Consider the following 26,573-nt stretch of genomic DNA (forward strand, 5'->3'; position numbering starts at 1 on the left):
ACTCAAAGACTTATTAATCCACTACAAAAAGAGGTGAAACGCCTTATTCTCACTAAGGTGAAGATAGCTGAATTGAAGTCGATGCTAAGCCTTATGCCAGAGGTGGATCGACAGCTCATGAGCAGCCTTACCGTTGCCCAAGAGAAACTTCATCCAAAGGCGGTACCCGAAACCCTGGAATCTGACGATGATCTCTCCTCCTATGATGGTGAGGAGACACCGAAGAAGCCCATTGGACGGCTGTGGAAGGCACCGAAATAACATGCAAGCCTTTTAATTTTCGTCCCTTGTTTTATACGTTTTATACCACCTTCTCTATAGACGACATAAAAGACATCAGAAATAAGCTTTTCGTTCTTCAGTTTTGTTCTACTGTATTTAAAACAATTGAAAGTGATTTGGGAGTAAAATTGTCCCACGAAATTTTGCAATTTTTTTGTGAGTTTTGGGTAAGCATTAAGGCAATGGAAATAATTTTCCTTGACAGAGCTCACCGTATTCTAGGTTCATTTTTTTTTTTTTTTGCGAAATCTTCTATGGTTACTTCTCGACCCAACTTTGAAACCTTTAAACTCTATTACTTTTTTTTTTCCAGTAGGACAATTTTGCTTTCATGTGACGAGATGTGTCCTTCGAATTTATGAAGCAGGTCATTAAAGAAGGTAAAGATCGACACATGCCAAAATTTACTAGCAGGCAGTTTTCCAAAAATAGACAGATCCTTCCTCGGTATATTGTACAAATTCTAAAAGAAACAAGTGATGGGTGGCGTGAGCAAATAAAATTTAAAACCTGATTCATGGTCAATATATAAAAGAGCTAGAAATAGAGCAACTAAGTTTCTTGTCTAAATCGTCAAGAGGTTGAGTCGAATGTTATTGCATCAGTCTAAAGTTGCCCAAAAAGATTTTGGACGTTCATGAGAAGGAATCAAGCTTCCCTATCCCCATTAGACCCCGGCACCGCGCCGGCGGATCGACCGAACGCCGCCGACGAGAGGCCCGGTCGAGCGCCACCCAAGTGTCGAAACGCCGCCGGCGTGCTGCAGGCGCGCCGCCACCGACAGAGTCGGCGGCGTTCGGTCAAATTTAACCTAATTGTGCTGCAAGTCTTTACTTTATCAACCGCAAAGTCGGAGCCTTTCTTTCTTTTGTAGTTTAGTATTTCAATTTTCTTGATCAGAAGTGAAACAGGGTTTTCATTATCCCTAACTTCTTGGGGATTTACACGAAAATCTAAGTGTCACTCCGAAAAAAATTGATTTCCCGAATCCACGAAAATCACCCAATCACAGTGCCAGCCCTAGCAATTCATCGTCAGTGACTTTCCCTGCCAAACATTACTTTGAATACCATAATTCTTCACTACTCTCTTGTTCATTAATTTTCGTCTCTTTTGTTACTTTGCATAAAAACCAGACAGATGCAATATGCAGTTGCAAATATTGCAATATACACAGTTCTTCATATGTTAACAAAAAACAGTATCGTCTTTATGAAATGAGTTTAAATCATTTCGAGTGTAGTTTCCCAATCGCTATTTCTAACATCGTTCGTAGTCGAGAATTTTATTTTCAAGTTGAATAGAATTATAGAATGCATTCACTACTATGCAGCTTCAGCCTACAGTTAGATTTTAAAATTGACAGCTGACAGATTGTTTATACAGCTGAATTGTAAAGTTTGCAGATTTTTTTTTTGCTGTTTTTAGATAAGATTTTACTAATATTTGATATCAATTATTTTTTTCATTTAAAGTGGAGACAGAAGAAAATGATATCAAATTCCCTGGGAAACCATTAAAATATTTTGATAGACCCAGGCCCCCCATTAAGACTTGTTCATTGTCTTGGGTATTTTGCGATTTCTCATAGGCTACTGGCCTAATTTGGGTTCTGTGTGTGCTCCCTTTCAATTAAATTATTTGGATCTTATTGAATGCCACGGCGAATCTTTGGCTTAGTTTTCCAATAATTTGATGTATAACTCAATTATTTCGACATTTTTGTTTATGTCTTTATACCCCTTTACTCACACCCTCAATTTTTTTTTCAAGGAACACTAAGCTGTTTAACGTTATTTTGCGTGTTTGTTTGAACCATATAGTGACCTAGTTAATTATTAATTAACTTATTTTTCTAATGAAAGCTGAGACGGTATCCTATCACGGTGGTATCCAGCGGGGGGGGGTAGGGGGTATTACATTTAAATGATAATATCTCGGAATTTTTTTATTGAAAGCAGGGATCCCAAAAAGTTATTTTTTTTAAATTTAAAGCAGAGACGGCATTTTATCGAGGTGGTATCCAGAGGGGGGGGGGATAGTGAGCTATCATATTTAAATAATACGTCGATTATTTTTTTTGAAAGCAGGGGTGCCAATAAGTTATTTTTTTTTTTATTTAAAGCAGAGACGGTATCCTATCAAGATAGTATCCATAGGGGGGGGAGGCATAAGGAGTTATTATATTTAAGTGATAGTACCTTGATTTTTTTTTTTTATTGAAAGCAGGGATGACAAAAAGTTGAAAAGTTGACAAAAATTAACAAGATTTTCGTGAGTTATACTTGATACAGCACTTGCATGGTTTTATCGTCCAAAGGGAAAGCGACATATGTGTCCAACCCGTTTTTTTTTATTGATGAAATGGGTTTAATTTGAAAATACTCATTCGTAAGTACCTGGCAAATTGACACTAAATCGAATTGAAAGAACGAAAGCGATATCGGATTCCCCCCTAGTATTGTGCTTGGGTAACAGTGGCGCCCTTGGTCCACTACCCAAGTAAAATAAAAAAGTGGGGATTCTATCACATCGTTTAATCTGGGAGGTTCAATGAGGAGTCTTTGACAGTCTTATCACCTCAGGGTACTAGATGTTGCAACGTTCTTACGCATCTACAGTGGTTTAAAAAATTCGATCACCCCACAAATGATTACCAAAAAATGCACAAATATAACAAATGTAACATTTGGAAAATTATAACACTTTTTTCAAAGCTTTGGAGAAAAGCAAAAAAGGCTAAATACCCCTAACTATGCTTGAAAGCTATTTTAAAAAGAAACTCTTTAGAGATTTCCATGGAAATGACCATAGCAGAAGCTTTGAGCCTGGATGGGAATCAAAAAGGAGTCTTTGACTATTTTGACCACAAGTGACTTATTTTTGTGACTTTCTTAAATTTGATAATTTTTGCGAGCGTTTGGAAATCAAAGCTTAAACTCAATAACTGATGTTAAGTGTCCTAGCATTTTGCTTGGATTAAAAGTGACGAACTAGGATAAAAATCTCAAATCCCCCTGGGTCTATTTCAATCTGCATATTATATCATTTAATTACATTTAGAACAGATGAGCCTTTCATTTTTTACCAGAAACTTGCTGGCACCTAATTTTTCTTCATACCGAATATACCATTAAGTGTTTTTTGTTTCAGTGTAATTTAAATGTTCTCATTTGAGGTCTTCATCATATATTTTTCAATTTGATAAATTTACTCCTTTTAGATGCAGTTATAATTTGACTGATATTAGGTATTTATCAATTTATAATTTGGAATGAATCCCCAAAAGAAAAAACGAATAATATCCAAAAGAGCAGCCAAAAGCAATAAAAAAGCAGCAGTTCAACCCTAGCCTACATGACATATATTCTATAAAGAAGCAAAAAAACTTTAAAACGCATTTTTAAATTGTAATTAACAACCAGTTTTAAATACAAGAATTCTTTTTAAGAATCCAAAAGAGCAAAAAAACAAAAAACAATCAATATCAAAGTCACCCATTTCAACTGTTTTAAAGGTGACAAAACAGATATAGGCAAAGGGCATTATGACAAAATTAAGCTTCTAAGTTCAAAGTTATATTCAAAGTATTTACCCAGATAACTGACGAATTTTGTGATACGATATTTGAAGTTTTGTATGCAGTAATGCTCGATGAAAAAAAACTACTAATTTTGATAATTATTTATGTTAAGAATACATAGCGAATAGATGCTTCAACTACTCGTATTATGCGAGGGTTCTGAAACGCCACAGCCATTTCGTGTCTATTACATTTCTTCTTCTCTTGAAGAATAACGAAGAAGACCAGTTTCCAGCCAGCGAGTTGTGAATTTTTGAACTCATGAATAGGCTCGAATCTGTTGTAAATTTAAGCTGTGATTAGAGAAAGACTGATGAAAACACTAATGTTTGCGGTCAACATTGATCGCGCCAGCGGCGCGGCGTGCTGTTTTTGGCCCCGCCGCCGCCGGTCTTCCCTCATCGGCGCAGCACCGGGGTCTAATCCCCATCATCCACTTCCTTTATAGATCCTGAAACTCTTTCACATATAGATGATAATTATGTAAAATCACAACTTTTCAATAAGGTATTTGGTTCAGTTTTCACACAAACACACATGCTCAATTTACTCCTCCAGCTTTATCAAAAGAATTTTATGACTCAGATTTTACGGTCCAGCAGGTTTATCAAACACTCCGAAATCTTAATCCTGAAAAGGCGCCGGATTTTGATGGAGTTTCAAATACAACGTTACACGAACTTGCATCTGTGATTTCTGGACCACTCACATGTCTCTCTTCTGGTGAATGTCCTTCAGCTTAGAAAAAAGCAATCATCAGGCCGTTGTACAAGAATGGTTCAAAGTCCCATTTTAAAATACAGACCGATTTCAAATACATCTATCTTTTCCCGTATAATGTAGAAAGTTCTGGTGAGCAGAATCCAGGCACATTTTGAGGAGAATAAATTATGGCATTCAGCTCAGCATGGATTCTATAAAAGGCGTTCTTGTAGCATGCAACTTCTGGAGGTGATTAAGGATTTCAATTGATGGCAGATAATGGTTTTTTGTTCAATGGTTTTTATATTGACTTTTCCAAAGCATTTGACAAAGTTTCCACCCCACTTCTGATAAATAAATGTCAATTATACGGTATCGTCCCTCGAACTAAAGCATGGGTAACGAATTATCTTACAAATAGAACCCAAGAGGTTACGGTAGATGATGCTTTGTCATCACTTACGCCTGTCATAAGTGGAGTTCTGCAAGGCAGTTGTCTTGGGTCGGTACTCTTCTTCCATTTTATTAATGATTTGCCGCGTGTTGTTACGAATTCGACCTTAAAAATGTTCGCAGATGATGTGCAAGTTTACAGGTCAGTCATAAATGAACATGAGATTTCTTTACTTCAAGATGATTTGGATGCTCTGCGCCGGTGGTGTACGGCAAACTCTATGTTCATTACCGAAATCAAGTGTAATGCTGTGCACTATTTGCGTAGACTCCCTCAACATTACCACTACTTTGGTGATGGTAAATCAATTTCAAGCGTGGAGTATGTTCGAGACCTTGGGGTTTGCTTCGATTCGAATTTCAAATTTGATAAACATGTATCAGATATCATCCATAAGGCAAATTACCAATTATTACGTCTAAAGAGTACATTTTCTAAGTTCAGTCTTCGTTCATTGATTTCACTTTATGCATTCACTGTACGTCCATTACTTGAGTATTATTCATCAGTATGGTACCCCCTTAATAAGAGAGATAGAGAAAGAGTTGAGGAAGTTTACCGTAGGAGCCACCAAACTCATACCTTATCTGAGACATCTACCATACCACCAGAGAATGCAGAGACTACAGTTGCCTAGTCTTCAGTTCCTACGTGATAGAACTGACCTAATAAATACATTCCGCATTGTTAGCAATATTGATAATAACACTCCAACTCATTTCTTCACTTTTACAGAATACAGTAGTACCCGTCAACAGCAACACAAAATATACTGTTCACAGAAAAGGTCAGTCCAAAAGTCTTAATATAGCCTAGTATGGAAGACTTGGAACGCACTTCCATCATAAACAGTTGCGACTATCACGGTCCAGTCTTTCAAAAGCAGTTTAGCCTCTACAAATTTTCATACTAGGTTTATATCACGATCCGTTTTGAGGAATTTTTTTTTTGTATTAGTTGTTTTTGTGACCTGTATGTTTTCATGGTGTGTTATTTTCATAGATATGTATGTGTCTATTATGTTGTCACAAAGAATGTATTGTCGACAAGCTTGATAAGGCTTACCGCTTTTGGATTTAATAAATAAAAAAACGCAATAAATTTTAGGAACATAATGATTTAAAAAAAATTATCATCATATTAAATATTTTCTTCTCAGTTCTCTCAATATTTGCAGAATTTCGGCTGTAGTGCAGAAAATAGACCTATACAAGATTAAAATATTTTCCAAGCTTTAGTTTAAACGACACATTCAAAAAAATTACCGGAATTGGTGTGATTAGAGGTGAGGGACAAGCCAACGACCTATTAATTTATACTTTCATTATTTCTTAAATTTGAGTCTCGCAGTATTGTACGTGACACAATTTTTACCTTGAATAGTAAAATAAACAGCAGATATGAACAATACTAAAACAGTTCAGAAACTAATTTCATTTGAGATAATTAATTTCTGTAATTTCCTGTTGGCAACAGAAAAATTGAGAATATTAAAAAAAAATCGGGGTGGGGGGGGTAACCAGTAAAGAATTTAAAACCTTAGGATTATAAAAGAGGTAATTATGTATTAAACCAAACACAGTTAAGAAATTTACTTATTTGAATCTGCAAAAAACAGGTTTGCCATTAAGTATTCGGAGACAATCAACCTGGCTCAGTGAAACAAAGTACGATGTAGGTATATTTTAATTAAATACTTAATACATAGAGTTAGTATATGGGTTAGGTTTTTTTTTGTTGTAGTTTACGAAACTTTAGCGTAAAGAGCGAGGCGTTGAGAAGGGGACAGCCCCTTTCATATATGGAATAATTTTTGCTCGTTTTAAGTTTTAATGTCGACATCCTTCAAGCCTATAACCTCCGACTCATCACACATAATCTTTGACATTGCTCTTTTATGGGCCTTTCCATCTACAGAGCTACCCATCTTAGGTATAACCACACCTGGAAACCACGATTTCTTATATTTTTCTTTTAGCTATTTCAAAATTGTAAAGTTTTTAAGAAATTTTCCAATTTTGTCAGTGTTGCCACGTTGAACCGTGAAAAAAGGCGAAACTAATTGGTTAAGTGTGTCATCCTTTCTTTCTAAAATAAATCAGAGCTTAATGACCTATAGATTCCCAAAGACAACTACAACTTCATCAGTTTTATGCTGTTATTTTAATTTGGAGCCCGCTACTACTAAAACTGCATAACTGCATCTGGAGTTTTTTTTTCATTGAGAATTTAATTCCTACTTTGTCAAGATATATATGGTTCTAAATTCAATTGAGCAAATCCAATGAATCATATTTTCTTTTTATTACCCTTGGTGCTTTGGGTGAAAAGAAAAAAATAAATCACTCTTTTATTTCAGTCACACAAGTATAAAAAAGCGACATATGAATGCTCAAAAACAAATTAGTCTTTTTTCTTCGCCAAGAGTTTTTTCTCTTCAGTTGCAATTTCGGCCAAATATTTTAATTTTAAATGTCAAATCTTCGGTAATCGCAATGTAGCACTGCTAGCCCACATTCTTCTCAATAGTTTTCCTTCACCTGAGAAACCCCATCCCCCAAGTTATTACCCAGATAGGAACCAATTCCTGTATTCCTGTGCTGATTATTTATCCTTATTGGGGATTTGTTTTTACTTCTTTTCTGTATTGGTTTTGCGCACAATACTCTCAATCATTGAATAAAGTCTTGGAAAGGACGGAGGACTTATTATCTTTATCATGACGAGTATATTTACTGGTATTTTCTTCAAAATTTACTTTTGCTAAAGTTATACCATTTATTTCACTTTTGGCAGATTTGGCAGTTTTTGAATCGCCTGATTCCTCCTCTTCCTTCTTTTCTTCAATGGAAATTTCGTTCCCTTAGAACATTTTTAGGCACCGATAAGTGTAAGTGCTACTTAATGCAGGAAAGTGGGAGCCATTACGCTTTATAAAATTCATAGCATCTTCCTGCGTTTCTCATTGTACCTGTATAAAGTGCAATTTCTTACATTTTGTTTCGGTGGAAGAAGATTGCTTGTAGTAACCTTTCTTAGAAACTGTGGTGTCGATTCCAAGGCCTTGGATGTCCATCTCTATGAGGGAGAGAGATTTATTCTAAACAAACAAACAATTTAACACAAGTTTAGCGGCCACCCAAAGAAGTAAAAACTTGTCCAAGGGGGTGGCAAAAAGACACTAACATAACAAAACAATAAAAAAACGAAAAAAAAAATAGCCTACCTATATCACAGAAACACTAAAATTCATACTTACTAAAAAGCATCCCTTTAATTACTATCTTAAACGAAGAAATATCACCTATATTTTTTATATTTTGATCAAGATGGTTCCAACTTCTGATATGGAAATTCCATATTTTGAAGTCAGGAAATCTGAGGCCAAACTCTTAAAGTTTTGATCTTCCTTCACTTGAAATACTTGTTTGAAAGGAGGAGATTCGTTTGATTTTAATTGGATGAGATTCTCATACCTAAATAATGTTAGTTGCAGCCATTAGTTATTTGCCTCCGTCCTCCAATTTTGTTTTTGCTATCATGTGTACCTTGAATGAGTAACCCACTAAAAGAAAACAAAATAAATCAGTCTTTTATACAAGTCAAAGAAGTATAAACAAACATATGAATGCTCAAAAACAATTTTCAAAAAACAAAAAAATTTCTTCGTTAAGGTTGATTTTATTTCAGACATTTGAACTCCTTTTCTCTTCGTCCTTCCTTCAAACATTTCTCTGCCTACTTCAGTCATACTATGCAACACATCCCTATCCGGTTGTTTCAGTACTGCGCAGTGCTGGGATTAACCTAACTTCTCTTGCGACATAACCTGGAAATGTAGATTGCCATTTTTTAGATTTCAGCGACATACATCTTGTCGTAGGCTGCAACTAAAGTTGCAATTGTCTCCGTGACTGCTCACGTAGACTAGTGAACAGTCATGATCATCAAAGTTTTGGCTTAAGAAGTGACTCCTTATTTTTTTTTAATTTGATCTAGGGCTGGATTTTAACAAATAGACAGTTCCGTGGATGAAAAATAGAGAAACCCAAACTTTGGAGGGTTTTTGCCATTTTTTTGGCTTCTCTATCTGCATAATTTAATTTTTTAGCTGCGTACTGGGATCGAACACATCATGAATAAGAAACAGGGTTCTGCCCTTTCTTAGAAAGAATGATTTCAGAGGTTGTGGAGAGTCTTCGCACTTAAGCTTTGTCACTTGATTTTCCTTTTTGGCCTTTTGGCTTCTCACTTTCACTTCTTTTTGGCAAAAAAACCTGTCTAGTAAGAGAAGAGAAAAAGACAGGCGTTTGTACAACAGATGAATTTATATTCATAACATGTCATTATCGTCATAATATCGATAATGCTGGATGTTTCGTAATGCTTTTTCAAGACTGTACAGAGATTTTTGATGAAACTTGATCCAGTTTTTGCATCATAGGATCTGAACCCTGTGTCGGATGACATTAACAAAAGAAAATCCTCACTCTCTGGAATTTGTCTGTGTATGAGGTTGGCTGTGCTTTTTTGAATTGCTCCCTACTTTCTTCTGGGCTCCATCCATGACAGAGAGGTTGGGACATCATGTGACCAGTTTCTGAGCGATCAGGAGAACAGACTTTCGACTTAGTACTGGAAGAACTAGAGCTGGAAGGAAGTAGGATTGACAGTTGAAATGGACCATCTCCCATACCGTCAATGAAAAAGATTTTGGGCTTGCCGACCATTCCGGGGCAGTTATGGGCCATAAAATGGTTTGTTAAAAATTCTGGCCTTTTTTGTGTCATCATAGACATACAATTGCTTATTTATTTTTCTCGTTATGACAGCAATAATTAATGTGTCAATTTTCAGCATATCTGTATTTTTGGACAGTCTCTCCAATTCAGTGTTGAATTTCCTTTTAGAAAAAATTTTGCAACTCTTCACTGTAAACTCTATAGCATTCAGGGTATTCTCTAGCTCGGAACAGGTGGAGTCCATGTGACTCAATGGAAACATATCATCCAAATTCTTAAAGTGAACCCGTAAATCTATCATTTTGAACAATTACAGCGATGCCCCTTTTCTCGTGCTTCATATTAAAAATACAACTTCCTATTTGTAAGTCTATTTTTCAGCACCTTTTCAAAATTCAAGTTCATTTGAAGTGTATCTTGTTTAACGTAATGCGTTTTGCACATATAGTTCTTTGCCTCCGTCCTCCAATTTTGTTTTTGCTATCCTTGATGCCTTGAGTGAGTCACCCACTAAAAAAAAAAAAAAAAAAAAAAAAAAAAAATCAGTCTTTTTAGATGTTAAAGAAGTATAAACAAGCATATGAATGCTCAAGAACAATTAAATAGATATGCCCACAAAAAAAAAATAACAAACTACAATGTAAACTAATCAGCAGCTAAACCTAGCAAAACAGGGCGATGCAAACAAATTAGGAGTACGAAAATAGTGACAAGCTCGTTCTCATATTCTACTAAGCAGGAAACCTGTGCAGAGTAACAGATTTCAACAGTTGTTCGAAAGTTATTAGCAACTTATTTTGTTGTAATAGTACAACCCTAAGACCTAACGTCTGTAACTGAATGGGCAAATGACCGAGGCCATGAAAAAATGTTCTTTACTCTCAGTTACAGCAAAGTTGGATATTCTACATATTCTACTTGAACAGTTAGTAACTAAATCTAGGGCGAAAAAAATTATCGCAAAAAGGTTAAAATAGATGTTGTTCTTTAACAGCAATATCTGCATTGCAAAAAAATTCAAATAAGCATATTCAATCACTTGAATAGACCACAGCTTAGCTCTTTGACTTAAGTATCATTAAGTGTACACAGCCCCAGCTCTGCTAGGGTTCATACAGCCACGGTATTGCGTGAGAGACGGCGATATACATTTTTTGGTGAATATTCCACTTTTACTAAATATTGTCGTTAGTTTCAATGATATTTTAAGAAGACCCATGAAGTTTTAAGAAGATACTGAACAAGCTGCAAATTTTAACTCTTGGAGACGTCCATCTTCGCCACATCAGAAAGCTTTTTCGCCACATCAGAAAACTTTCCCGAATTATTGGCCAGATCGGTACTAATTTTGTTCCTATAATTGTTCCTCTATTAATTAATTTTCTTTGTTTATGATCCAACTTAACTTTGTTTTAGAAAAAATGGTCCAAATTCATTAAACAATAATTCAGAATAAGAGGAGGTGACATTATCTTTGCCACGAAAAGTAGACTTTCTCGTATTTTTTTTAAACCTACTGCTGCAGGACTAATTACTTTTGGCATTGGCTGTAGTTTTCACACCTTCTGGTTTTTCCTGTTGGTTGTTTTCTTCAACGCAACCTTCAATCCCGTAAGTGATTTTTTGGCCCCATTGATGGTAAACGCTTTCAGGAGGAGGGAAGTGGGAGAAACTCTGATAAGGTGTCTTTGGGGGGATCGCAGCCAATTAAGACATGGGAGAAGGGACTGGTTGCCCTCAGACCACTTTCCAACATCCCCCTCAGCATGCCCTGAAAACTTAACTTAATACCCTCAGCCATTCTCGACAAACTGCAAATATGCATTTAGTGTCTTTTGATTTACTTAAACATGTCCCTGAATAATCCTAAAAGTTCCACCTAAATATCCTTAGCCTTTTCGAACACACCCAGTATCAAACATTCCCTCTTTTGCAAGAGATAAATCCTATATTTTAAAAAAGGCAAATTGTATAATTTACAATCCTTGCCATGGGAGCTGTGAGGGACATTGTATTATCCCAAGAAGCATAGTAACTAGATCTTTGGACTATTTGGGACACAATTTTTCTTTTTAATTTTCATCAGTCTTCGGGGGGGGCGCATCTAAAAAGGCAAGGGGGTTCGTAGCCCTCCTGGCACTCTTCAACATACCCAGAAAGTTTCAAATTAATACCCTCAGTCGTTTCTTAGATATTGCTGACCTGCCCTTTTGATAACCCACATGCAAATAGTCTGTTTTGAGTTCAGCATCCCTCTCAAAATTGTGCGGGATTGATTCATCCTCAGAGGCATAGTTATTTGACCTTTAGCTCATTTTGATCAAAATGGATATTTAAAAATTTTGATCAAATGCTGTTAGAGGGAGGGCAGCAAAAATGGCATGGGAGGAGGGCTAAACGCCCTTCGACCACTTTTCAACATCCCCATCAGCATGTCTTGAAAGTTTCAACCTAATGCCCTTAGCCGTTCTTTTATGTTGCAGATTAGTCCAGTAAAAGTACGGAGAAAAGTGGGTCGACCCGGACAAAATTGCAACAAAAGGTTTTTTTACACCAAAATGTTCAGAAAAAATCGCTGAACAACATATACAAAATCCGCTAAAATCGCCCGCCGGGAAAACCATCTGGGGCTGCTTAAAGGGGCGAAAAATTAGGTATTTACATTTTTGACATTTCGGAAGCTTTTTTTACGCTAAAATGTTCAAAAAAAATCGCTGAACAACATATCCAAAATCCGCTATAATCATCCGCCGGGAAAACCCTCTGGGGCTGCTTAAAGGAGGTGGAAGGGGGTGAAAAAATAGGTTTTTTTCATTCTTGACATTTGGGAAGCTTTGTTGACACTAAAATGTTCAGAAAAAATCGCAGAACGACATATCCAAAATCCGCTAAAATTGCACGCCAGGAAAACCTTCTGGGGCTGCTTAAAGGGGGTGAAAAATCCTTTTTTCGATTTTTGTTATTTCGGTACGTTCGGAGACTCGATTCTGGTATAAATCAACTAGCTGAAACCCAAAGTGATGTTACTTTTATTGTAACACGTCTGTAACTTATATTAAACTATAAATAAGATTTTAATAACTCCATCGCAAAAATAAAGGAAATAGCTTTTCTTCCAAAGTGTTAGAAAGATCAGATCAATGGAAGCCTGAACTACTTCAAACAGCAACACAGGAAAATCTCGAATGGTAATTTAAAGAAGCAGAGAAGTACCCCACTCTTTGTTGCTTCGCTAATCGTTGGAAACCTGGTTATCCGATGAGAATCAACCGTGTGAAGACCAGACTGCAGAAAAAGCGAAACTATAGGCATAGACGCATATAAACTTGAGAAATCATTCTTATTATCGGCTTCTTTCACAGTTGGAAAACAAAAACATTAACACGTCCATATATAAATCACAGTTTTGATAATCATTATTTCTAGATCATATAATATTGAGAATGATCATTTCATTAATGAGCACTACAAAAGAGCCCAACCACCGTTATTGCAAAAAACTAAAATTCTTCTTCTTCTACAGATGTTGGTTCAGAGTTATTACAGCTTGTTCCCATGCACTCTCCGCAAGCAAGTGTGCAGGGCATGCCATTCTTACGGCAAGTGCATCTGGCCGTATCGCAACCTGATTTGCATTTGCAGTGGATCATTTGAAGAAGACTTTGGGGAGCTGGTTTCTTCTCCGTCATTACTGGGATGTAATTATCAGCAGAGTCGCCATCCCCAGTTTTCCGGTTTCATCGCAGCAGCCTCGCTTTTCCAGTCCATTACCTGCAGATACACGCGAAAAGAATGGAACTTCGCAGCTGAGGGTGTGGGAGGCATCCGATCAGGGCAGACAAATGCGGAAGAGGAAGCGAGATTGGCATAGAACAGACGATGTCTCAAGGACACGAGAGTTTCTCCAGGCTTTCCTTTATAAATTCTCAAAAGAGCTTGTTCACCAGCTACAATGAGCTCGTCTTTCGTAGCCATCGAGTCCATAAAAACCTTAGCGGCCTCACGGAAAGACGGATCGTACCGGTACAATGACAGTCCGACAGATTTACCAATTCCTTGTAATCTCAAAGTGGTGTCGCAGCCTAGGAACGCGTGCAGAAATAGAATTGCACCGCACATGTCCCTTAGTTTTTCTTTGATGGAACAAACATTCCATAGCTTATATTCGTTTGAAGCTTTCGCCTCGGATCTGAAATACAGGCCTTTGTGGGTGGCAGTGACATGATAGAGGAGAAGAATAAGGAGGTCAGTGTCGTTGCCGATGAGGCACGTCAACTGAGTTCTTGCATTATGAATGGCTGTGGTTGCAATCAGGACATCCGCGTCAGCAGAGGCATGTTGTACCGAACAACCTGCTGAGGACAATTTTTCTCCTATCGCTAGAATTATCTGCTGCTTGTTTGTGCAGTTTTGCAAGAACTCTTCTCTCTTTCTTGTTAATTTTGTTGTACCAGTGAATTCTACCACTGGGCACTGTTTACCCCTGGAGCGTCGAAGGACCATTGTCATATCCATCAAAAACTACCGAAGCTTCGTCAAATCTAGTTGTGAATTACCTGACGTAACTGTCGCAAATGAAGTCAAATGTAGAGTTGGGCTGCCAAGTCAAACTCTGGAGCAGCCAGCCACCGTCAACGAAATAATGGCACGAGTCTAAGCGCTCATCCGAATGGTCCCCTGACGCCTTTCGAATTGTATTTGACAGAGATGGTTTGTCGGCAGGACGCAGAACTTCATAGGATCCAAAAAGAGATGGGGGATACGCACAAAGGTCATACGATAAAAGGTCTCGAAGATCGAATTATAATTGAGAAGGTCTCTAAGGTCTCGAAGATCTCAAAATATATTGAGAAGGAGGTTCAATCCCCTCCTTCCTCGAACAATAACTTCTGTTTCAATATTGATTGACCTAAGCTATGGCTTAGCTTCCTACGGATGAGCCAACATATCAAGTCTACTTACTCAGAATAATGTGTCTGCCAAACTAGCTGATATAACAGTCAGGTACTTTTGAAGATAGATGGCGATCCTGTTGTGTACGCTGTGCAGCTTGTGTTTTCGAAGCCTAACTGTACCTAGTCTTTAACGAGCCGTATAGACTAGAATATTCAAGTTTCTATGCTTAGTCTATGCTTAGTCTCTCTTTTTCTAAAGTCTAGTTTTCACAAGTTTGATTGTCATCAGATAACCAGGTTCCCGACGACTAGAGAAGCAAAAAAGAGTGAGGTACTTCTCTGCTCCTTTAAGTTCTATATTTTCCTCTATTGCTTGTCGCAGGTTGTTCGAAGTATTTCAGGCGTCCATTGATCTAATCTTTCTGTAAAATTTTGGAAGAAATGCTACTTCCTTTGTTTTGGCAATGGAGTCATTAAAATCTTATTTTTTGTAGTTTAATATAAATCAAAGAACGGTTACAATAGAAGTGATATCATTTTCGGTTTCTGCGAGTTGATTTATACAAGAATCGAGTCTCCGAACGTACCAAAATAGCAACATCGAAAAAAGGATTTTTCACCCCCTTTAATCAGCCCCAGAAAGTTTTCCCGGCGGGTAATTTTAGCGGATTTTGGATATGTTGTTCTGCAATTTTTTCTGAAGATTTTAATGTAAACAAAGCTTCCCAAAAGTCAAAAATTAAAAAACCTATTTTTTCGCCCCCTTCCACCTCCTTTAAGCAGCCCCAGAGAGTTTTCCCGGTGGGCGATTTTTAGCAGATTTTGGATATGTTGTTCAGCAACTTTTTCTGAACATTTTAGTGTAAAAAAAGCTTCCTAAATGTCAAAAATGTAAATACCTAATTTTTCGCCCCCTTCCACCCCCTTTAAGCAGTCCCAGAAGATTTTTCTGGAGGGCGATTTTAGCGGATTTTGGATATGTGGTTCAGCGATTTTTTCTGAACATTTTGGTGTAAAAAAAAACTTTTGTTGCAATTTTGTCCCGGTCAAATCGTACTTTTACTGGCCTAGATCAACGTAGTGCATACACAGCCTTTTAATTTGGTTCAAGATATCCCTGAACATTCGCCAAAGTTTCAACTTAATATCTTTAGCTTTTTTCGGATATACCCAGCATCAAACAATCCACTTTATACTAATGATAAAAGATGTATGTAAACAATGGGCAAATTTAAGAGTTTACAAACCTTGCCCTGGGGCTATAGGGGGCATGTTATCCCTAGGGGCATAGCTATTCAGCCTATTGACTGGATTGAAAAGTGAAAATTTCAAATTTTGATCAGTGCTGAGGATAGGGGCACCTAAGAGGGTAAAGATGGAGGCTGGTTGCCGTCCAATATTCCTCAGTATTTAATACTATCAGCCGTTCCTTAAGTATTAGTCATATTCCCTTTCGAGAACCAGCAAGCACATAGTGTATTTTGAGAATATTCAGCATCCCTCTCAACATTTCCTTAAAGTTTCACCTTATTACTCGAATCCTGTAGACCAAGGAGCAAAAAGGCCCCTTTTTTCCAATAAGAATTCTTAAGTGTTAACAATGGACAACTTGTATAACTTATAGGCCTTGACCCAGGGCCATGGAGTGTCAAACCCAGAGATAGTTATTGGACCTTTGGACTATTTTGAAAAGAAACAGTTATTTAAAAGTCTTGATTGGATGCAATTAGGAAAGGAAGGCTGTGGGAGGGGATCTGGTTGTTTTGCGACCACTTTTGACTCTTAAAAGGGGCAAGAGAACCTCCAATTTCTAATCAAAAGCTACCCTCAGCTGTTCCTTAAATATTGTTAATATGCCCCTTTTGACAACCAGCATGCACACGGAGTGCTTTGATTGTGTTCAGCATCTCTCTCAAAAGCTGTGGGGAGTTCTGTCATCCTCATAAGCATAGTTATTTGACCTTGAGACTATTTTGAATAAGATTACATTCAAAATTTTGATGGAATATTTCCAGAGGGAGGGCAGCTAAAAAGGACACGGAAGGCGGACTAACAGCCTTTCACCACTTTGCAACATTCCCTCAATATGTGCTGAAAGTTCCAACTTAATAGCCACCCTCAGATATTCTTAAGATATTGCAGATCCTCCTTTTTGATGAACTGGAATCATATATTGGCCTTTTGATTTAATTCAGCGTACCCCTGAACATTCTCCAAAGTTTCACCTTAATACTCTTAGCCTTTTTGGATGCACTCAGAATCAAACATTTCTTTCAATTCAGAAGTTTCGGCATAGTTTGGTTAGGGGATACGCCTTCTGACATTTTTCATTATTAGTGTTTTTTTTTTGTTTTTTTTATTAGTGTTTTTTCTTTAGTAGTTTAATTCTTTATTATTCATTACTCCGCTTGTAATTTTTTATCTTTAAAGTGGGCAATAAAACACATTCACTCATTCATTTCCCCCGTTGCTCATGATAAATCCTTTGTGTAAACAATGGAAAAATAGCATAATTAACAATCCTTACCCCATGGCTCTGAGGGGCATTTCATCCCTGGTGGCATCATTAAACAAAATGATAACTCCGAATTTTGATCAGTAATGAGCAGATGGGACACCTAAAAAGGACAAGGAGTAGGAAAGGGAGGGGGTTTGTTGCCCTCCAATCCTTCTTCAACATCCCACAGCATACCTTAAAAGTTAACGACATCAGCTGCTTCTTAAATATTATTAAATAAACAAAAAACAGTTTTTTTTAACTGAAAGTAAGGAGCGACATTAAAACTTAAAACGAACGGAAATTATTCCGTAAATGAAAGGGGCTGTCCCTTTCTCAACGCTTCGCTCTTTACGCTAAAGTTTTTCATTGTTTTAAAAAATAAAGTTGTGTGACAGAGTCAAACTTTAGAGTAAAGAGCGAGGCGTCGAGGGGGGGACAGCCCCTTTCATATACAGAATAGTTTCTGTTCGTCTTAAGTTTTAATGTTGCTCCTTATTTTCAGTTAAAAAAAACTTATTTTTTGTATTTAATTTCTGAACATTTTTGAATTAATGGAGCTTTGATTTTGGCTCACCGTACATGAATAATTAGAATGAAATTTGTATATTAATGTTACTTATTTTAGCTAAATGGCCTTCTCGAAATTTTGTTCTGACGTAACTTAAGAATTAAGTTACGTAACGAACTTCTATATTTGTATGTTTTTATTACGTATATCAGGGAGTTTACCCCTAGGTAATACCTCGCGCTTTACGCTAAAGCTCGAATTTTGTTCGGATCATAAACCCCTGAATCACAAAGGCTTGTTAATTAGAATAGATAGCCTTTTGAAAGTACTAAAAAAACTTTAGCGTACAGGGCGAGGTATTGACTAGGGGGCGAACCCCTCATATACGTAATCATTTCTGTTTGTTAGTCAAAAATAATTGGAGGGCAAATAGCCCCGCCCCACGCCCATCATTCCCCCAAACACATCCAATCAAAATTTTTGGATAGCCATCTTGTTCAGCGTAGTTGATCCCCAGATAGAAAACATATTTTTGAGGAGGACACTCCTCCATAACCCTCAGGGCAAGGGTTTTAAGTTATGCCCTGGGGACATATAAGGTTTTTATAGAAGGCGTTGTCGTAGAAACTTCAAAAAAGGCTCATTCGATTGGAAATTCAAAAAGATAGTGCCCTTTTTAATATTCGAAAGTGATTGGAGGGCAACTAGCCCGCCCCTGCGCCCATCATTCCCCCAAAAACATCCAATCGAAATTTTGAGATAGCCATTTTGTTCAACATAGTAGATTTCCTGATAGAAAATATTTTTTTGAGGAGGACACTCCCCCACAACCCTCAGGGCAAGGGTTTAAAGTTATGCCCCGGGGACATATAAGGATTTTAAAGAAAATGTTGTCGTAGAAACTTCAAAACAGACTCATTGGATTGTAAAATGAAAGGGCTAGTGCCATTTTTTTTAGTCGAAAGTGATTGGAGGGCAGCTAGCCCCCCCCCCCCCACGCCCATCAGTCCCCCAAACCCAATCCACCAAAATTTTGACGTCACCATTTTGTTCAGCGTAGTTGATTTTACAATAGAAAATATTTGTCTGAGTAATAGGATCCCCCAAAACCCTCGGGACAAGCGGGTAAAGTTCCGCACTGGAGACATCTATGGTTTTTATAGAAGGTGTTGTCGTAGAAACTTCAAAACAGGCTGATTCCATTGGAAATTCAAAGGGCTAGTGCACTTTTTCATAGTCGAAAGTTATTGGAGGGCAACTAGTCCCCCCCCCACGCCCATTATTCCCCCAAACACATCCAATCAAAATTTTGAGATAGCTATTTTGTTCAGCGTAGTTGATTTTCAAATAGAAAATACGTTTTTGAAGAGGAAACCCCCCCACAACCCTCAAGACAAGGGTTTTAAGTTATACCCTGGGGGTATATAAGGTTTTTATAGAAGGCGGTGTTGTAGAAACTTCAAAAAAGGCTCATTCGATTGGAAATTCAAAGGGCTAGTGCCCTTTTTAATAGTTGAAAGTGATTTGAGGGCAACTATCCCCCCTCTCACGCCCACCTTTTCCCGAAACATATCCAATCAAAATTTTGAGACAGCCATTTTATTAAACGTAGTTTTAAGGTCTGGAAATTAGGTGTTTGAGGATGACAACTCTCCCACAGCCCTCAGGGCAAGGGTTGTAATTTAAGAATTCTCCGAATCCTTCATATTATTTCTTATGGAAGGGATACTCGTATAAACTTTAGAGAGGGCTCATTTGATTGGAAATTGAAAGTTCTTGTTCACTTTTGAAGAGTCAAAAGAGATTGGAGGGCAACTAGCCCCCCCCCCTCCACGCCCTAAATGCATCAGATAAAAGTTTTGTTAAAAATAATAATAATAATAATTTTATTATAAGCCAAAAAACAGGCCATACAGAACAGCATTCTTAATTACACTCCACAAGAAAAATAACATAAATATCAAGTTTCACTCATTGATGTCAACGCTTCATTTACATATTTACATAACTGCCTGATTGACCTTTTTACAGTCGTGTTAAGGATCCCCCGGAACACCAATCTACCACCCACAAAAAAAATTTACCATAATAGAGAAAGTTGCTGGCATTCTGTGAGAATATGGGCCACATCCTCAATACCTAGGTTACATCTGGGGCAAGAGTAATCCACATTTGTATCTGGGGCCACCCTATTTTTTTAAAATACTCTTTTTCCATTTTTTAGTGGCAGACAATTCGCTCGGATCTGAAACCAAGTCCTCAATGTCTCCCCCAGTAATCCTAGTTTAAAATAATATTCGAATCCAAATATCTCTTTTACATGGGAATAAAACTTCATTGTTTCATTTGTTTTAACTGCCTGTGTCCACATTTGGACTTCCTGGTTTTTTATTCTTTCTAAAATCATACCAAAACACGACTCACCCTGATCTGAGGGACCTAGCCCCTCACTCCAAATATATGATAATCCTAATCCATCTAAATCATTTTTATTTGATACGGCCACGATCTTTTACGTTTCGACCGTAGCATCTCCACATAAGCTGCTTTTGCTAACCAATCTTCTGACAGACTTAAAACTTTTAGACAATACCGGATCATCTCTGCAAATCTACTCATTCTAAGCGAAAATATACCTAGATCACCATTTATTGTCTGAGTGTGGGTCGTTACGTGAAAACCAATCAATCTTTTAAGTTGTTGCAGCTGAATTGATTCCAATTGTGGAGCCAGGTCATGCCCCCAAAGTTCCGCTCCTTAATGGATAGTAGGCAAAACCTTAGAATTAAAAAAATATTTATGCATTTTTAGATCTTTTATACTTGAAAGCCTTGAATTACATAAAATGGCAGCTGAAACTGCTTTCCCTCTCTTAATCATCTGTTTTACATGCTCTTTCCATCCTCCTTTTGCTGAAAGTGTTACTCCATAATATTTAAAATTTTCGCTCTCTTTTACTTTTTCACCTTTATAATAAAATTCTACTTTTTGATCATCATTATTCACACGAATTCCTCTAAAAACCACAATCTCAGTCTTTTTAATATTCAACACTAGTTTCTTTCTATCTAAATATTCTTCTAATATACTCAATAAGATTTGGAGCTCCTCTGGTGACTTGCCTATCAACACCGCATCATCAGCAAAAAACAACAGAGATAACGTCAGGTTCCCTAGTGACACTGTAGGGGCCCATACCTTTTAAAATGGTCAACAATATCATTTATATACAACGTGAACAACCTAAGCGAAATACTACTACCCTGTTTTACTCCTTTTCTAATTTCAAACGGCGACGATAATCCCTTCCCTAAAACTTTAACTATACCAAATGTCTTTCTATACATATCAGCTAGTATCCTAACAAAAAGTCTTGGTAGGCCTACCTTTAACAGTTCTAAGCACAGAAAAATCCTATCAATACTGTCGAAGGCCATTTCTAGATCTAAAAATGCAACGTACAATCTATTCTTCCCTTTTGCATATTTCTCTACAAGCGCCTGTAGGACTAAGACCCTATCAATAGCATTATATCCATCCCGAAATCCTGCCTGCTCCTCCTTCAAAATCCTATATTTTTCTAAAAAATGAGCTAATCTAGCATCTAGTATTCTTTCTAATATTTTGCTAAGACTAGGTCCTAAAGGTATCGGTCGATAATTACTGTGATCCGCTGGGTCTCCCTTTTTGAATAGCGGCAAAATCAAGGATGTTTTCCACGGCGATGGCCATTCTCCGGAATCCAGAACTGAGTTGAAGATAGCCAAGAAGATGGGCATAAATAAAAGTTGGAATTGTTTCAAGATCTTTGTTGGGACTCCATCGCTACCAGTAGTTGAAAGGTTAAAAGTTGAAAGGTTAAGTAACAAAACTCTGGCGTCAACACAACCCCCCAGGGCCCGAGGGCAGGAAGGGATTCTCATATAAACTTCAGAGAGGGCTCATTTGATTGGAAATCGGAAGTTCTAGTCCAGCTCTTACGAGTCAGAATCGATCGAAGGGCAAATACCCCCCCCCATGCCCTTTTTCCCCACCCCTCCCTTTGAACTAATTCTGTTTGTACCTGAAGGCCCAATGACAGTTAGAATGTTTTGGTATTAACACACACCTATTAGGCATCTGCTCTCCTCCCTAACAAGGAAAGAAACAGAGAGTGCAAGGCAGTGGAGAATCCAGGGGAGGGGCGAGGGGGGCACCTCCCCCCAACGTAGTCTAAAGTAATGTAATTTACTTAATTAACGCAAGATTGCGTTAATTAAACTTGCTCCTAACGCATGTTTATCGGATCAACCTATTTTGCCCCTCCCCCCTAAAAAATCCTGGATCCACCCCTGGTGTAAGGGCACTATAAATTTTAATTTGTAATTCAATGAACCCCGTTCCAAAGTTTATGCGACCACCTCTTCCACATGAAGTGCCACAGGAAAAATAAATAAGTATTAATTCATTGAACCCTTATGGCTCTTTACTTAGGTAACGCTATAGCATTGCTTCTGACCTAAAAAGTTGAGTAGAAATTTCAGCTTTCATTTTTATGAATATCCGAAATTATCTGAGGGGAATATGTTTGGGGGAGCATATTCCACGGCTGGGAAATTTTTGCTGGGTGGAAATTAACGCGGGGGATTTATCAGCAGGAAAAGAAAATGCTCTTTGAGGGGGGAGGAATTTCCCAGGGGTGGGATTTCCAAATGTGAATTATTCAGGGAGGGGACAACTAAACCCATTCGATAATATTCTAAATTTTACATCTGAAAGTAACGGAAATAATGAATCAATAGAAATGTCAGAGATAGCACTTCGGGTTTCTTTAGACGATTTTGTTCGTGTCTTTTGAAAAAAAATATTTTCGAAAGACAGATTAATTTAATTTGTATTACTTTCTCTGTGGCTGCTCAATTATTCACAAGAGGGGGGAGACTTCCCCCCACCACTGTCTCCGCTAAGGTTTCAGTTTTTGTCTTAAGCCTTAAAAATGAACGCAATGCGATAAAAGTACAACTCAAAATAATATATATGGAGTAGTATATGCACATAACGCGGAATATAAAGTATTGAAACTTGTTACAATCAAAAACGAACAAAAATTAATTAAAAAATACTCTCTGAAAAATAAGTTTTTCAAAGAAAAGTAAAGGCCATTTTAAACTTAAACTCAGGAGATATAAATACCTTTTAAAATTCAAACTCAAAACGACCAGAAATAACTATTAGAGAATAAATGAAACCCAAAACGAACAGAAATTAAATAAACAATCATAGCAAAAACATACAAAAAGTAATAATATAAATGAATAAATATATCTTAAAGCGAGTAATGCTTAGATTGAATATGAAAGTCATGCTTAAAACGAAAAAGAATAGTTTGCTAGTAAAGTACAAATGAAACTTAAAACGAACAGAAATTAAATAAACAATCAATGCGAACAAACATACAATATATATTAATGTAAATGAATAAATAAATCTTAAAACTTATACATTTGAAATCAGCATAAAAATCTGATTCTATTGATGTATCTATTGATATCAAAATACCGGTTTTAAGAGTTTTGGTTACTATTGAGCCGGGTCGCTTCTTACTTACAGTTCGTTACCACGAACTGTTTGATAGATATCGCTAACACTCCCTTTTGACAACTAGCATGCACATTGTGGCGCAAAACCCCTATGCCTTCCCAAGGCCAGAACAAAATTTCCAATGTTTTAAAACAAAATTTTACTGAAAAAATGTAAATGTTTTTACTTTTATAACTTTAATAAATCAAATAATATTAACATTTTGAGTACTAAATATCAGTATATGTATATTAAACTGACAATGCACATTCATCTGTATTTTTTCCGTAAATTACAAATTTTGTTCTGGCCTTGGGGAGGCATAGGGGTTTTGCGCCCAATTTATGTTAATTTCTGCTCGTTTTGAGTTTGACTCGGTTAATTATTGTAATTTCTGTTCGTTTTGGGTTTCCTTTATTTATCGATGCTCATTTTTGGTAGTTTCACGCTTGGAAGATTATTCGATTTTAGTGTTTCTCATTTTTTGTTTAATGGAGTTCTTTACTTTTCTTTGAAAAACTAATTTTGTGGAAAAAGTTTTTTAAATTAATTTCTGTTCGTTTTATATTGACATAGTCTTTTCAGGGAAAAAGAAAATAATACTTTAAATCTTTTCGTTTTTTAAGACTTTACAGTTTGGCCTGCTATTTGTATGCTGGAGAAAAATTTTCAGCAATTTTTAACAACATACACCCTTTTAAAAATCTGGACACAAATAGTAGTGTTTAATTGTTTCATACCTCCCCTAGTTGACCTGAAATGGAAAACTTGATACAATTCGCAAAAAAATCTGTTTACTTTCTTTTAAGGCTTGGATACACGTACGTTTTTTTTTATTTGGTTAAATTTTAAGAGCAGAAATGGGAGGGTTGACGTGGGAGGGTGAGCGTTGGAGGGTGGGAGTGGAAGGGGGATTAGTTGCCATCAAATCACTTTCGACTATTAAAATCTATTTTCAATCGAATGAGCCCTTTTCGAAGTTCCCACGACAACTCCTTCGATACGAAGTGCCCTGGTCTAAACAACAACTACAACAACAAAAAATATATTATACCCACTTCGATCTTAACTATAAAATGTCAAGCCTTCCAATCACTTTCGACTATTAAAAAGGGCACTATGCCTTTCAATTTCCCATCGAATGAGCCCTTTTGGAAACGAAAACGCTTTCTATAAACAGCTTATATGCCCCCAGGGCATAAATTATAACCCTTACTCTAAGATCTGTTAGGGTGGTTAGTAGGGGAAGCCCTAATAGCACTGGGGGGAGTGACATCACAGCCACAAGCCTATTTCTACTATCAGTACAAGATTACAGCCAATCAGAGGGCTACAATACGAACTATACAAGATTACACACCTCTTTCTTGGTCAATGACAGGGTTAGATTACGACCAGGACGATGTGACATCATCAGGTCAGACTTTCTGGAGGTGTTTGTTTGAATTTACGTAATTTCTATGTCAAAATCAAAATACAGTTTTATTTGCTATGGCATGTGGGGCGTTGTATATATTGATCATGCTTGGAGACTGAGATAACAGTACGCTTGAAAGCGTCGAGGAATAAACAGTTGAATGAATGGATCATCTTGATGTTATTGCAACGCAAATTTATAACATAAGTTCTATTTATAAATAATTAATTGAGATATTTACATGGTAATATTTTACCAAATCATATTATTGACTTAGTAGGATATAGCACTCGATGCCTTTTTTAGGCTCGATGCCTTTTTTCCGAATACAATAATCATTTTTTTGTCGGGAATGAATTTTAGTCCCTCAACCCTATATATTCCAATTCAGGGTATATATTTGCACATTAGGGGGATGGGATTGCATGAAGAAAATATTAATTGTAACTCAGCTACCATTTTTTCTCTGAAGACATGAATTTATTTCTACTAGGCTAAGTTTTGAAACTGTCATTTGATATAAATTTTAGGCCTATAAGCTGTGTGTATGTGTTAACGAGCTTTCTCTATCTAATTTTAAGCCTATATGCTGGAACTGTGTTATCAAAGCCTTGTTCCTATAGCTTATAACATTCTGAAAGTTATATATTATTTCTATAATATCTTCCGAATATAATAATAATTTTTTGTCGGAAATGAATTTTAGCTCCCCCACCCCAATATATTCCAATTCACGGTATATATTTGCACATTAAAGGGATGGGATTGCATGAAGTCTATGTTAAGTGTAAACGAGGTAGCATTTCTCTCCGATCCCATTAATTTTCTACTAGACTAGCTTGCGGAAATAGCGTCTGAATATAATAATCATTTTTTGTCTGAAATGATTTTTAGCCCCCACCCCTATAGATTCTAATTCAGGGTATATATTTGCACATTAGAGGGATGGGATTGCATTTAGTCTTTTAAATGTAAGCCAGCTACCATTTTTTCTCTGATCGCATTAATTTTCTACTATTCTAGTTTTTGAAAATGTCGCTATATAAACTAAGTGTTAATGAGCTTTTTTCTGTCTAATTATAGTGGGAATGTGCTTTCATGTCTATATTTATTAACATTTCGAGGGTTTTATAATAGGGGGGGGGTGTATAAGAATTAGCAAATTTTAGCTAGTTTCAATTATAAAACTCCCCCAAAAGTTGTAAAAATGATTTTTTAAAGGAAGCTATAATTTAATTTCTTTTTAAGGATAATTTTGATGCCCATCCAGCCATCAAAAAGGCTCGAATCGCCAACCAATTACGTCCCTCAGTATTTAACTACATCGGCTCTTCGAAGTCCTATACACAGGGAGAGAACGCGAGGGCCAATATGCAAGAAGACAAATTGACTAAGGACATGATGATCTCGCAAAAAAGCAAATGTAAGTTTTATATTTAACGATATTTGCGCTAATGATTTTTCTCCCAATGGGAATAGTCAATTTGAAGGACAAGGATTGTATCTCTTTTCATTTCTAATTTCACATGTGGATGTCAAGTTACGTTATAAAGGCTTCGAAAAAATTCCAGAATATTACATATTCTAATTTACGTAATATTTGTTGTCAACTTTCAATTACAGCTCGCCTGGATTTGGGACACTCGATAAGAAATGCAACATTTAATGGTTCCCTTTATCGTGTATTCTAGGAGCCAGAAAATCTTGGAAATAACAGACTCGCATTAACGAATGTGATTCTTGGGTCAAAAATAGGGTGGTTTATACATATTGAAAATAAGCTAATTTCAGGAGATGGCCTGAAGGGGTTAGACTAACCCTTTCAAATCAAGTAAGATCCCGGATTTTACCAAAACAGGTAAAGAGTATTAAGATGAAATTTTCAGGGAATGTTGATCAAAATCAGAACCTACTATGCCCCGTTTAGATTG

At 36.8% G+C, this 26,573-nt stretch overlaps 1 long non-coding RNA gene across 2 annotated transcripts in view; it reads right to left on the reverse strand.

Annotated features, from left to right (window-relative positions):
- Positions 1–26,573, reverse strand: part of LOC148954761 (uncharacterized) — a 91,153-nt gene that overhangs the window by 45,351 nt on the left and 19,229 nt on the right. For both annotated transcript variants that reach the window (XR_016141541.1, XR_016141540.1), the window contains exon 2: positions 8,498–8,586. This is a non-coding gene — a long non-coding RNA (uncharacterized LOC148954761). The remainder of the gene's footprint in view (positions 1–8,497; positions 8,587–26,573) is intronic.

The sequence above is a fragment of the Artemia sp. Qi Xiang Cuo genome, chromosome 3 (genome assembly GCF_049724085.1).
Source record: "Artemia sp. Qi Xiang Cuo chromosome 3, ASM4972408v1, whole genome shotgun sequence".
In the NCBI taxonomy this organism is placed as follows: domain Eukaryota; kingdom Metazoa; phylum Arthropoda; class Branchiopoda; order Anostraca; family Artemiidae; genus Artemia; species Artemia sp. Qi Xiang Cuo.